Raw genomic sequence first — 15,508 nt, 5'->3', positions numbered from 1 at the left:
TTAGAACAATTATTTTTTAACTCCCTTTGAAAAGGAACATTTTCTGATATCTCGTTATTTGTTCATGTCTGGTCCACTCTAGAGACTGCTAACACCTTCTTTTGTAAATTTACAGAATAAATCAGCACAGAATACTTACCAAAAGCAGGGTGTGCACAAGGTCTGCATGGCTTTGGTCTTGTAGGGAAATGAATGACGATACTGGGTTAGCAACTAATTAGTCTAACCATCATTCTGGCCTCCTGAAGAACTGTACAAATCAAAACCTCTTCTAACTCTTTAAACTTGTGGTTCATTCTTATCCTCCATTGGCTTCCATAATCCAGGCAAGTCGATGCCTCACACCAACAGGAGAAGAATGACGACAGCGATGATCGTAATGAGTAGCAGCAGCTGAGGAATTTTGGTGTGATAATGATGAGGCAGAGGAGGATGAAGATCAAATGGAGTTGTTCAGCTTTCCATTGAACCGTAGAACACTACAGCACAGAAAACAGGCCATTCGGCCACTCTAGTGTGTGCTGAAACTTTATTCCGCTTGTCCCATTGACCTGCACCCAGTCCATAACCCTCCAGACCTCTCCCATCCATGTACCTATCCAATTTATTCTTAAAACTTAAGAGTGAGCCCGCATTTACCATGACAGATGGCAGCTCATTCCACACTCCCACCAGTCTCTGAGTGAAGAAGTTCCCCCTAATGTTCCACCTAAACCGTTCCCCTTTCACCCTAAAGCCATGTCCTCTCGTATTTATCTCACCTAATCTAAGTGGAAAGAGCCTGCTCGCATTTACTCTGTTTATACCCCTCATAATTTTGTAAACCTCTATCAGATCTCCCCTCATTCTCCTATGCTCCAAGAATAAAGTCCTGACCTGTTCAATCTTCCCCTGTAACTCAACTCCTGAAGACCTGGCAACATCCTAGTAAATCTTCTCTGCACTCTTTCAAACTTACTGATATCCTTCCTATAGTTAGGTGACCAGAACTGCATACAATACTCCAAATTTGGCCTCACCAATGTCTTATACAACCTCACCATAACATTCCAATTCCTATACTCAATACTTTGATTTATGAATGCCAGGATACCAAAATCCTTCTTTACAACCCTGTCTGCCTGTGATGCCACTTTCAGGGAATTATGTATCTGAACTCCCAGATCCCTTTGTTCCTCCATACTCCTCAGTGCCCTACCATTTACTGTGTATGTCCTACCTTGATTCATCCTTCCAAAATGCAGCACCTCACACTTGTCTGCATTAAATTCCATTTGCCATTTTCTGGCCTATTTTTCCAGTTGGTCCAGATCCCTCTGCAGGCTTTGAAAGCCTTCCTCACTGTCCACAATGCCTCCAATCTTAGTGCCATCAGCAAACTTGCTGATCCAGTTTACCACATTATCATCTAGATCATTGATATAGACAACAGATAACAATGGTTCCAGCACAGATTCCTGAAGCACACCACTAGTCACAGGCCTCCAGTCTGATAAGCAATCATCCACTACCACTCTCTGTCTTCTCCCACACAGCCAATTTCGAATCCAGTTTACAACCTCTCCATGGATACCGAGTGTCTGAACCTTCTGAACTAACCTCCCATGTGGGACTTTGTCTAAGGCCTTACTAAAGTCCATGTAGAGAACATCCACAGCCTTTCCTTCGTCTACTTTCTTGGTAACCTCCTCGAAATACTCTACAAGATTCGTTAAACACGATCTACCATGCACAAAGCCATGCTGACTATCCTTAATCAGCCCTTGGCTGTCCAAATACTTGTATATCCGATCTCTCAGAACACCCTCCAATAATTTACCTACTACTGATGTCAGGCTCACTGGCCTGTAATTACCTGGTTTACTTTTGGAGCCTTTTTTAAACAACGGAACAACATGAGCTACCCTCCAATCCTCTGGCACCGCACCCATGGTTAAGGATATTTTAAATATTTCTGCCAGGGCCCCTGCAATTTCTAAACTAGTCTGAGTCCCTTTACACCTCCATTCCCCATGAAGAAGGCCTCAAAGCTCTCCGCTACTTTCTGAATAATAGACCTCACCGGTTCCCCACCACCACTACCTTCCTCTGGTTGGCGGAACTGGTTCTCACACTCAATAACTTCTCTTTTGGCTCTTCCCACTTTCTTCAAACCAAGGGTGTAGCTATGGGAACTCGCATGGGCCCTAGCTATGCCTGCCTCTTCGTTGGTTATGTGGAACAGTCTGTGCTCCAAACCTATTCTGGTACTGCTCCCCAACTTTTCCTTTGGTACATTGACAACTACATTGGTGCTGCTTCCTGCACCCATGCAGAGCTCGTCAATTTCATCGACTTTACTTCTAACTTCCACCCAGCCCTCAAATTCACTTGGTCTATCTCGGACACTTCTCTCCCCTTTCTCGATCTCTTGGTCTCCATCTCTGGAGACAGACTGTCCACTGACATCTTCTACAATCCCACTGACTCTCATAACTACCTCAACTACATCTCTTCCCACCCCGCCACATGCAAAAAAGCCATTCCCTATTCCCAGTTCCTCCGTCTCTGCCGCATCTGCTCCGAGGATGATGTTTTCCATTCCAGGACATCTCAAATCCCCTCTTTCTTTAAGGATCGTGGTTTCCCTTCTGTTGTCATTAATGATGCCCTCACCCGCATCTCCTCCATTTCCCGCACTTCGGCTCTCACCCCATCTTCCCGCCACCACAACAGGGATAGAGTTCCCCTTGTCCTCACCTACCACCCCAGTAGCCTCCGGATCCAACACATTATCCTCCGCAACTTTTGCCACCTTCAACAGGATCCCACCACTAAGCACATCTTTCCCTCTCCACCCCTCTCTGCTTTCCACAGGGATCGGTCCCTCCGTGACTCCCTGGTCCACACGTCCCTCCCCACGGATCTCCCACCTGGCACTTATCCCTGTAAGCGCAAGTGCTACACCTGTCCCTACACCTCCTCTCTTGCCACCATTCAGGGCCCCAAACAGTACTTTCAAGTGAGGCAACACTTCACTTGTGAGTCTGTTGGGTTCATCTATTGCATCCGGTGCTCCCAGTGCAGCCTCCTCTACATCGGTGAAACCTGACGCAGATTGGGGGACCGCTTCGTTGAGCACCTCTGCTCCATCCGCCACAACAGACAGGATCTCCCAGTAGCCACCCACTTCAACTCTGCTTCCCATTCCCATTCAGATATGTCCATACATGGCCTCCTCTACTGCCATAATGAGGCTAAACTCAGGTTGGAGGAGCAACACCTCATATACCGTCTAGGTAGTCTCCAGCCCCTTGGTATGAACATAGAATTCTCCAACTTCCGGTAATTCCCTCCCCCTCCCTTCCCCTATCCCTATTTCAATCTACCCCCTCCCCCAGCTGCCTACCACCTCCCTCTTGGTTCTGTCTTCTTCCATTGAGTTTTCCCCTATTCTTTCTTCACCTTTCCTGCCTATCACCTCCCTGCCTCCCTTCCCCCACCCCTTTATCTTTCCCCTTACTGGTTTCTCACCTGGAACCGACCAGCCTTCTCCTTCCCACCCTCCTCCCACCTTCTTTATAGGGCCTCTGCCCCTTCCCTCTTCAGCCCTGACGAAGAGTTCTGGCCCGAAACGTCGACCGATCTTTCCATGTATGCTGCCCGACCTGCTGAGTTCCTCCAGCGTGTTGTGAGTGTTCTAAACTAGTCTCTCTCAAGGTCCGAGGAAATATTATGTCAGGCCTGGGGGGATTTATCTACCTTTATTCGCTGTAAGGCAGCAAGCACCTCCTCCTCATTAATCCTTATATGTTCCATGACACTGCTGCTTGTTTCCCTTCCTTCCATATATGCTATTCCAGTTTCCTGAGTAAATACTGATGCAAAAAAACTGTTTAAGATCTCTCCCATCTCGTGAGGCTCCACACATAGATGACCACTCTGATCTTCTAGGGGACCAATTTTGTCCCTTACTATCCTTTTACTCTTAATATACTTGTAGAAACCCTTTGGGTTTACCTTCACATTATCTGCCAAAGCAACCTCATGTCTTCTTTTTGCCTTCCTGATTTCCTTCTTTAGTATTTTCTTACATTTTCTATACTCTTCAAGTACCTCATTTGTTCTTTGTTGCTAATACCTGCTATAGACCTCTCTCTTTTTCTTAACCAGATCACCAATATCCCTTGAAAACCAAGGTTCCCTATGCCTGCTAACTTTGCCTTTAATCCTGGCAGAAACATTTTGCCTTTGAAGGCCTTCCACTTACTGAACACATCCTTGCCAGAAAACAACTTATCCTAATCTACTCTTCCTAGATCCTTTCTCATTTCCACAAAATTGGCCCTTCTCCAATTTAGAACCTCAACTTGAGGACCAGACCTATCCTTATCCATAATTAACTTTAAACTAATGACATTACGGTCACTGAACCCAAAATGTTCACTTACACATACTTCTGTCACCTGACCTGTCTGGTTCCCTAATAGCAGATCAAGTATTGCATCCTCTCTCGTAGGTACCTCTATATATTGATTTAGAAAACTTTCCTGAGCACATTTGACGAACTCCAAGCCATCTAGCCCTTTCACAGTGTGGGACTCCCAGTCAATATGTGGAAAGTTAAAATCCCCTACTATTACAACTTTCTGTTTCTTACATCGGTCTGCTATCTCTCTACAGATTTGCTCCTCCAATTCTCTCTGACACATATATAATACAACCCTATTAGTGTGGTCACACCTTTCCCATTCCTCAGCTCCACCCATATGGCCTTGTAGACAAGCCCTCCGGGCTGTCCTGTCTACCCACAGCTGTGATATTTTCCCTGACTAGTAATGCCACTCCTCCCCCTTTCATCCTTCCCCCTCTATCACGTCTGAAACAACGGAACCCTGGAACATTAAGCTACCAGTCCTGCCCCTCCTGTAGCCAAGTCTTACTAATAGCAATAATGTCGTAATCCCACGTGCCAATCCACGCCCTTGGCTCATCTGCCTTACCTACAATACTCCTCGCATTGAAATAGATGCACCTGAGAACATTTCTATCACATACAAACCTTCGATTTCTGACCTTTATCTTCCTCCACCTCACTATCTGCTCTAACACCCTGTTTCCCCTCCCCCAGCAAATCTAGTTTAAACCCCCTGGAGCAGCACTAGCAAATCTACCCGCAAGGATGTTAGTCCCCCTCCAGTTCAGGTGCAAACCTTCCTGCAGCTTAACCAACTGCAAGTTAATTCCCTCTGAAAACCACGATGAAGCTTCAAGGTCCAGATCTGAGGTTTTGAGATAGTATCTGGTATCAGAATCAGAAATGGCTTCAATATCACCGGCATATGTTGTGAAATTTGTTAACTTTGTGGCAGCAGTACAATGCAATACATGATAAATATAGACAAAAACCTGAATTACTGTAAATATATGTATATTGAATAGTTAAGTTAAAACAAGTAGTGCAAAAACAGAAATAAATAAAATAAGTATTGAGATAGTGTTAATGGTTTCAATGTCCATTTAGAAATTGGATGGTGGAGGAGAAGAAACTGTTCCTGAATTGCTGAGTGTGTGTCCTCAGGCTTCTGTACCTCCTTCCTGATGGTAACAGTGAGAGGAGGGCATGTCCTGGGTGTTCGGGGTCCTGAATCATGGATGTTGCCTTCCTAAGACACCATTCCTTGAAGATGTCTCGGATACTACAGAGGCTAGTAGCCATGATGGAGCGGAATAATTTTACCACTCTCTGCAATTTAATTTGATCCTTTGCTATACCCCCACCCACCCCCATACCAGACGGTGATGCAACCAGACAGAATGCTTTCCATGGTACATCTGCAGAAGTTTTTGAATGTTTTAGGTAACAATAAAATCTGCTCAAATTCCTAATGAAATACAGCTGCGGTCTTGCCTTCTTTATACTGTAACTGCATTAACATGCTGCGACCAGGCTATGTCCTCAGAGATAATGACATCAAGAAACTTGAAATTGATCACTGTTTCCACTTCTGATCCTTCTATGAGGATTGGTTTGCGTTCCTTCATTCTACCCTTCCTGAAGTCTACAATCAGCTTTTTGGTCTTACCAACATTCAGAGCAAGGTTGTTGCTACAACACCTTTCAACTAGCTGGTACATTTCACAGCAGTACGCCTTCTCGTCGCCATCTGAGATTCTGCCAACAATGGTTGTACCATCAGCAAATTTACAGATGACATTTGAGCTATGCCTAGCCACACAACCATGTGCGGAGAGTAGTGCAGTGGACTAAGCACACATCCCTGTGGTACATTAGTGTTGATTGTCAGTGAAGTGGAGATGTTTATTTCTAATCCACACAGAATGCTATCATCCTTCCTTTCCTTACAGGCATCAGTGAAAGCAGTATTTTAAGAAGATGCAAGATATTGTTACACTGAATTTCTCAGAATAAGGTTTCTTGCTGTGTGACCATAACATGAATTCTTCACTCCTCTGTGCAGCAACTGGTTGTAGTGCTACATACAGGAAGTGTGAGTGTGAGCACGATCAATAGATAGGGCGAAAGAGAGAACTTCCAAACTATCTCTTCACCAGTAAGGAAGGAGAACATCTTCAAAAGGCAGCATCCATCAAAAAGGACCCCCACCACCCAGGACATGTCCTCTTCTCATTACTACCATCAGGGTGGAGGTACAAGAGCTTGCAGACATACTATCAACTTTTTAGTAACAGCAGCTTCCCCTCCACCACCAGAATTCTGAACAGACAATGAACTCATGAACACTGCCTCACTACTTTTGCACTACTAATTTAATTTGTATATATATTTCTCATTATTATTGATAGTATATATGTATTGCACTGTACTGCTGCTGCAAAACAACAAATTCATTCACCGATGTCAATGATAATAAACCTGATTCTGATTCTGAGATATTGAAGTAAAAAGAGCAGAACAAATCAAGAATCTAATCAGGCAAAGAATGGAAAAGAGAAAGAAAGACAAATTCAGAGAAATAAAGACAAAAAGGCATAGGAAAATATAGAATAAACAAACACATTTAATATGTTGAAAATTACGAAATGCCTGAATGAAACACCGCAGTTTGACTTATTTCTTCTTTGACTGAGTGGCATTACTGGAATGCATATCTCATCATTGAGAGAAACCTTAGCAATTCAGTTTATGTGCCAGTTTTAAAACGACAGCAGTACGTGTCGGGACTTGTCTGCCAAGTGAGAGATTGCTTGGGTTATTAGTAACGCAGCGAAGGCTGATAAAAAGAGGTGAGGTGTAAACAGAGTGACAATTGTGGGAGAAGCTATTGTGTGAGTGGGCCAGGATAGAGTGGTCCGGCTTTGACACAAATGGCTTCAGTGAGAGCAGGCAGAGGCTGAGTCTTTCGGACTAATTTATTTGATTGTAGAACTTAAGCATGAGAAGTTAGAGCCAAAGGTATGACAAGAGTAGACCCTATGGTATTTAATGATCTTCCTGTAGGATATGGGATTACAGGGTACCTGATGGTCTCCCTTATGACTACATCTGCAGGAAGTGCACCCAACTTCAGCTCCTGACTGACAAGTTCAAGGAACTGGAGTTGGTGCTCTATGTTCTCAGGGCCATCCAGGAGGCTGAAAACCTCACATATGAAACTTTTATTGAGGTAGTCACACGAAGAGAGCAGGCATCAGATAGTAGATGGGTGATCTGCAGGAAAACTAGGGAGACCTCTGTGGCCATTCCCATCAACAACAAGCATACCCATCCGGATTTTGTGGGGGGAAGGCAGCAGCAACCAGGCCAGTGGCACTCTGGCCAGAACTGAGGCTCAGCAGGGAAAGGTGAAGTCCGGCAGATCGACACCAAAGGGAGACTCAATAGTTAGGGGGCGGACAGGAGATTCTGTGGCCATGAAAGAGAAGCTAGGATAGTGTGTTGTTTCCCAGGTGTTGGGGTCCATGATGTCTTGGAGCGGCTGCAGAATAATCTCAAGTGGGAGGATGAGCAGCCAGAGATCATGAAAGCACAAAGGCACCAATGACAAAGGCAGAAAGGGGGTATAGGGAGTTATGTAAGAGCAGGACCTCCAAGGCAGTACTCTTGGTGGCTTGTCAATTCGTCTAAGGTTGAACTTGAGCTTTTGTTCTCTTATGCTTAGCTGATGAGCTGGGCAAATGGTTACCCCTCCTCACTGCTATTTTGACTGCTTTTTCGAATGTTTCATCGACAGCAGCAATATGGATTCAAGGCATGAGTATTGTCCATTTCTGTAGCAAATGTTATTCACTGTCATAGTGCAATAATTTCCACTGTACAAATTACTTTGCACTTCATTAATTCAAACAACAATGTGCATACAGCAATTTATTAATGAAAATCCTGATATCCAAAGTATAGTACAGCCATTGCAATTTTTTACATGTAAATCTTACAAAATTAGACACAGCATTTTTTAAATATTACATTACAGGCTCGAGCAAGTATCAATGATTATTTTGTGTATTTTTATGGTTCAGGTTTTAGAACAAACATGCACGTGCAGACACGCACGCACACACATACACACGCACGCACACACTCAAAAGCACTGTCTGCTTTACTTCAGGAGAGACACTGTAAATCTGATGACTGAAACATTAAGTAGAACTGGTCAAAAAGCCTCACAAAATTGTGATCTCACAATTCCTGGAACAAAAGTTGTCACAACAGATTAAGACTGTATATTGTTTCTTGAACTTATGTTCCATCAAGACACAAATTTGCAAACACCACAAACAAACTGTCGTGGAAAACCGGTTTGAATTACTGTAAAAAGGTGTGGTAAATTAGTCATGGCATCTGACAGCGGTGCAGAAATCGCAGCGACAACTTGAGCACCAGTTTTGGTTTCGTTCTCAAAAATGTTTCAGCACTGCCACATTATAAGTGATGCATGAAATAAATACAGGTTTAACTAAATCATGCTACAACTTTTGAGACTTGGATAAAAAAACAAATAGCTTCTGAACCAGATCAGCAACCCATTTTTGCAAGCTTTATTTCAAAATGAACTGGATATCAATCATTCCTTGCAAAATGTGTAAGTAATTTGCATGCAGCATTGTGTTATTCAGTAATACAAAATACAGAGCAATTTAGCTATCAAAATATATCTGTGCATTCACTGGAATACTTCACAATAATTCAGCAAAGGTTCCTGAGAACTGAGTGCATTTCTTAATTTGTAAACTGCATTCTGAACTTGTTCATTTACATGATATCCGATCAAGAACAGTACGAAGCTTTAGCGGAAAATTAAAACTACTTTAAAAGAGAGCTGTTAAGATTAGGAAAAACTTGTGAACTGTCCGTTAAGTTTCTTTACCGTTCCCCTATTTAAACACTTCCTGAGCATGATGCTTTCCAAATGGCGCTCAGAACTGTCTGACCACACAAATTTCTTAGCACACCAGTACTCTTAAACAAAAGAGAAGTCAATGGGAACATGTATTCTGTTATCAACAATTCTGCATATGATCTTTTTCCTTTCTCTATGTACCTTGGTGGATTTGTAAAATGGCAGTATTTCCAAATGCAAGGCATATATGGCACTCTTCCTATTCAGATTCTCTCCGCACACCGTAACACACACATGACGTAGTTAGGACCATGAGAGTTTTGTATTATGCCATTTCAAAATGAAACCCAAAACTCACACAAGAGGATAAAACTGATGAAAGGAAAGTTAGTAAGAGGCACTAGGATAATTTGCATTAAAGAGAAACAGAGTACAAGAGCATGAAGGCAGAGCTTGAATTGTACAAAATGCTTGTTCTGAGGGACTGTATGCAGCACTACAGAAGGCAAGGATGTTGTCAGGATTGGAAAAGCTTAGTTATGAAGACAACTTTAGTTATGATCTGGATTCTGAAATTCATTGGAAGGTGCAAACTAACTTTGAATCAGGAAGGGCAATGGAGCCAAAAGGGCTAGGTAGGAATTTACAGGCTAAACTGGATTAAGGACACATGCATTTGAGACAGCAGATGTTGGAATCAGGAGTAAAAGATAAATTGCTCAAAGGACTTGTGCACTATTTGTGGAGGGAAAGAGATGGTCGACACATCAGGTAGACATCGTGCATCAACATGGATTAAATATGTCAAATCATCAGCAATAAATTATAATGCAAGATGACATAAAATCAGTGCATATAATCCATAAATAATGTTGAAACAGCCAAGAGCAAGGGAGGAGGAATTTGGAGCCTAAGAAGACTTAATAATCTACATGAAATATCAATACAGAGCAAGAATCATTAACACCAATAGAAAGAAAGGCTTATCTGGAAGATGGAATGCTCTAGTGGAATAATTACTTTTATTGAGAAGAGGTAATGTATTTCCTAGCTTGACTTTTTTGTCCATATAAAGGTTAAGCAATGATAGTTTCCACTGTCTAAACTATTATAGTGCCTGTGATTACATTTCCTCCCAACCATTCATCTGCTTTGGTTTATCTGCATTAACAGTGCTTTTAATGTTACACTGTCAACTCCTCTGTCATATAATCCCTTCTGCCATACACCTTATGATGGTTATTTTCTTTCCTTTGCACTGCTTCTCCCCCCCACCCGACCCCACCTCCCACCTTCCATACCTCTGTACTTCTTCAAAACTAATTAAACCTCAACACTTTTTTTACTATCTGATGAAAGGCCATTGACTAGTGTTGATTCTCAGCTTTCCCTCCATCCAGCCTGCTGAACTTTTCCAACATTTTGCTTTTCCATTTCTACAGTATAGTACAAACTTCTGACAAAAAAAAAGTGCTTTTCTGGTGAGAGAGTATGCTGACAAGTTATTTTGCTCATTAATAGGCCTTTTTGGCCCAATTGCACCCATGTGACCAATTAACCCACTAACCCATATGTCTGGAATGTGGGAGGAAACGGGATCACCCGGAAAAAAACCCACACGTGCACAGGGAGAACATACAAGCTCCTTACAGATGCAGCGGAAATGAACCCTGGTGGCTGGCACAGTGATAGCTTTATGCTAATCCCATGCCACTGTGTCTCCCTCGAGAAGTTAATCGGTTGCCTCTCAGAGACTATATGAAACATAACTACTGGGTTTATTTATGTCTTACATTGTGGAGATAGTCCAGAGTGGCACCCAGAATGGAAGATGGCCTTTGATCAAACATTCATAGCTAAATTTGGGCTTGTTATTTAGGAAATGTCTCATAAAGGCAACGCAGATTTGAAAGGATCTTTGACTTAGGATGTCGCAATATGTTTTTAAAATTTGTTTTACAGGGTATGACATTTGCCAACAAGGCCAACATTCATTGCTCATCTCTAGGTGCCTTGAGAAGGAGCTGAATCAGATATTGCAATACTCCTGATGAAGGTCCGTGAATCTATTGGGTAACGAGCTCCAGCATTTAGACCTAACAAATGAACTACAAGTCAGGATATGTGTGCAAGTTACAAAGGAGTGTGTGGTTGCAAAGTAACTGCAACCTTGTATTTCCTCTGGTGGCAGGAATGATTTTTTACGATTCACGTGCAAATCAAACAGACTGCTTTGTGGCAACAAGCCTTGAGAATGCTGTTGGGATGGCATCCTGAACCTTCCACCACTGGCCCACACCAGCAGTATTGTGGCCTCAGAAGGGGCAGTTTTCATTTTAATTTTCTCATCCTTTCCCCCCAGTTTGAGATTTCACTAACAGTCTGGTGCACTGGATAAGTGGAAGGCACCACCCAGAAGTGGTTACATGGAGGCCTATACCTCTGAACATTTCCGCTTCAAACTAGCTATCCTGTGCCCAACCCTCCTCATACAGGCTTGTTAGATATGAATCAAAGGAAGTTAATTCTTGTGACAAGCAGTAATTAATAATTTACTGATTTCTAAGTGACGAGCTAGATAGACAATATCACCTGCTAAGGTTCTGAACATTATTTGATAGATTATACATGATATATGAAATGCATCACTCTCTACTGGAAAATTATATAACATAGCCTATCCTAAAGTGTCACAAGAGGAACTTGTCAGCTTTAGGAAAAATCCCTTGCAAGATGTGACAAGCTTTGGAAGTAAACAATGTCAGTACTTGGATTTTCTTTTGTATGTAGCAATCAAAATATTGAAACAGAAAATTGATCAGTAGTAAATAGTTTGAAATATTTAACACATTCTTCCTCCTAACCTAAACAGAGGTTTTTTACAGTGATAATACTTAAGTTGAGAATAATGTGCCATACAAGTTGGCATGATCATGTTCTGGGCCTTAAGTCCTAACTTAACCAAAAAAGGCTCACATCAGAAAGAAAAACTCAGAGCTTATGGTTTAAAGAAAAGATCAAGGAAAAAGCAAATCTTCTACTTTCAGTCTCCGTGGCTGTTATTCTTCAAGAATCTTAGCATCAATGAACTTACTGTGAGTGGTATTGCCAAATGGAAAATATAAATGTGACATTTAGCGAAAAGTTGAAATAAAGGGCAAGGTTCATGTTAAATGCATCAACAGCTTCACTGTTGGCTATGCAATTTTTGAATTTGGTGAGAATGGTAAATTAATGAAAGCATTAAAAGAGCATGCTGCCCCTGCATCTGAAAGATCCAGCCGCCTCCTGCAGTTTTTATTTTGTACTGAAGATGGTGCTGTTAGATCTGCCTCGTGTAAAAGAAACCTAATTCCAAACAAAGACTAAAAAGGCACTTATAGGTTGCTTAATGATGCAAAACATTAAATGGAATTTGAACAGACTCATAAGCTTTGTTAGTTTACCTTGCAGAATACTGAACCACCATATAGACCATGGTTAGCAACCATCGTTTTGTTATCTGAATTTCCAGTTACAAGAGAAGGTTGAACAATGGACTTCTTTGCAGCTTTATATGGTCATTCTTATAACTTATCAGTTATGCGAGCATAACTTGTAAACAGAGCTTCACAACTTTGCACTTAACGTTGACATTCTCTTGCTGACAGTGTAACAGGATGTTTAAGTAACCTTTATCTGTTGACGATCACTTCTGGCTAAACCTAAACACAAATTGTTCGTATTATATCACAATACACAGCAAGAAAATCTGCTCAAACCTATCTATCTTGAGTCCCACTTGACTGCACCCAGTTTTGTAGCCAGCATCTTCAGGAGTTCTGACAGAGGGCAAGGGTACCTCTCATGCAGCATCTTGCCTAACTTGCCACGGATGCTCAACAATCCAAACAGCAACAATCCTGTTAGTACAGTCCGCAATAATGTAGCCCTTCCCAGTCTACAATAATGTAGCCATTAATCCAGTAACATCCTAGTACGTGAATTATTACTCATATGCTTTATTTGACTCTTACTATTTGTACTTGCAAACACTGCCACATTACATACTTGTCACGATTATACAATATCCGCTGAATACCCTGACTACAATGGAGGAGAGATGAACCAGGTTGATTCGCCTATCCCAAAGCCTCTGAAATCTAGAAGACAATTCTGCATCATCACCTTGATTACAAACAGCAGTATGCTTGAGACAACAGCCTGACAATAGAACCTAGAGGATCAACATTTTCCTTTCTAACAATGGATATTCATCAAGAAGTTCCAAGCTCATTGCTTCCCTTCTATCATGTTCTCTATAGATGGACGGTCAAATTCTATCATCCAATCACTAAGATTTAATCATTACAATAACCCTAAAGGAGCCTTCAAAGACCCATAGTGTTATACTAGAGGCCCTCGCATGTCCTTTTAAAAACACGTAATTAATTATAACATAATATCAATTCTAAAAACAATACATAGCTATATTAGCCCCGGAATGTGTGGTGACACTTGCGGGCTGACCCCAACAGATCCTAAGGTGTGTTGGTTGCTAATGCAAATTATGCATTTCACTGTATTTTAACATGTCCATGTAATAAATAAGACTGAATTGGAATCTGATCTGCCTCTGTATCTGACTCAAACATTAATATTTGATATGCCATCATACAAAGGGAGTGGATTGCTAGATAGTGGCTCACAGAGTGATTATAAGAGATTTAAATGGACACAAAGTTAAGGAGCAGGGTCCCAGGTGTTGGCAATGTAAATACTGGGAAGTGGTTTATAAATGAAGGAATCCTTAAGGCCAATAATCCACAGATACCTCGTGCGATGCAACAGGACAATAGGCAGAGCATTAAGTTCTAGGAATGGGAGAAACTCTTGGCTACACTTGTTGAGAATGCTTAGGGACTATTGTGTTGCTTGAAATATTTACATGCTATTTCATTTGCAATATTGCAATAAGGGCCCTCTGCAAATATAGCCAGGATAATACAAATGAAAGACGTGTGAAAGAGGCCAAGCATTGACAGATGGAAACTGCCCAGTCAATCAATAAAGCCATATCATCATAAACATGTTATTACAGAAACAATGAAGCAGCATAAACATAGATATAGAGTGTATGAAAGACAGTAAGTATTAGTTCCAAAAGCACAAAATCCTTAAAATTTCACTGGTTTCATTTGTGTAGTCAGAATGAACAGGTGAATGGAGTGGATTATTTCTGGTCAAGGATTCTAAGTTTATATTTCCAGATTATTATTTATAATCATTTAGCTATTATCCATTGTAAGCTTGGTTTGTTAAGTTAATAATCAATTGAGGAAATGCACAACAACCTATGAAAGGGCCCTTCTATTTGCCACCCATTGGTTACACGGGTGTAAATCACCAATGAACAGAAGAAATCTTCTCACACACAACGTTAGATCCTGTGTCCACTCCATAAACCGGTTGTATTAACTATTTGGTTACAAGTATTGTAATTAAAACTTAAATTACTCATAGAAATTTGTGGCTGTATACCAGAAATCCAATAGTTAAAGTGAAAATTTGATTTTAAACATATGGAGCTTTAAAACTATTGTGATGATAATACATAATTATTTAAAACATCGCATCAATTCTAATAGCAATGCATAGCCCATGATTCAAATCATGACATATGTTTGCATTGTCTTATTTTGCAGAATTATTTACATAAAAGGCATTTGTTTCAAGACATTTCTTACAATTATACTGTATATTCAAGCAATATGCATTTTTTGGGGATGAAAGTACCGATTAAGGTATTCAGAATCCTATATTACATAAGGCTTGACAGCAGTGTACAACCCTTTGAAATGCATAGTAAACAACTTACAGTAATTGCCCTGATTTGCTACCTAATCAGGAATAAGCTTGTCAATGGAGAAATCAAAGCTTTTAAGGGGCATGCTTATCAAGAATCCACACAAATGGATTGCAATATATAGCCACACGGTGTTATTTTTTACTCTGTATTGATTTTGGAGTTAATATAAAGTTCCAGACATGGTTACTAAATGGATACTTTCTTAAAATTTGATCTGGTAGTCTTACAACAGACATTTTTAACCATGATCCCAGCATCACTGGAATCACTAGCTGTGCCTTCAATGATTATAAACTATCTTCTACTCTGTAGATCACAGGCCTATTTATAACTGAGACATAATCAAACTGGGAAACAT

This window comes from Mobula hypostoma, chromosome 11 (genome assembly GCF_963921235.1).
Source record: "Mobula hypostoma chromosome 11, sMobHyp1.1, whole genome shotgun sequence".
In the NCBI taxonomy this organism is placed as follows: domain Eukaryota; kingdom Metazoa; phylum Chordata; class Chondrichthyes; order Myliobatiformes; family Myliobatidae; genus Mobula; species Mobula hypostoma.
Note: the sequence above shows the minus strand (reverse complement) of the source record.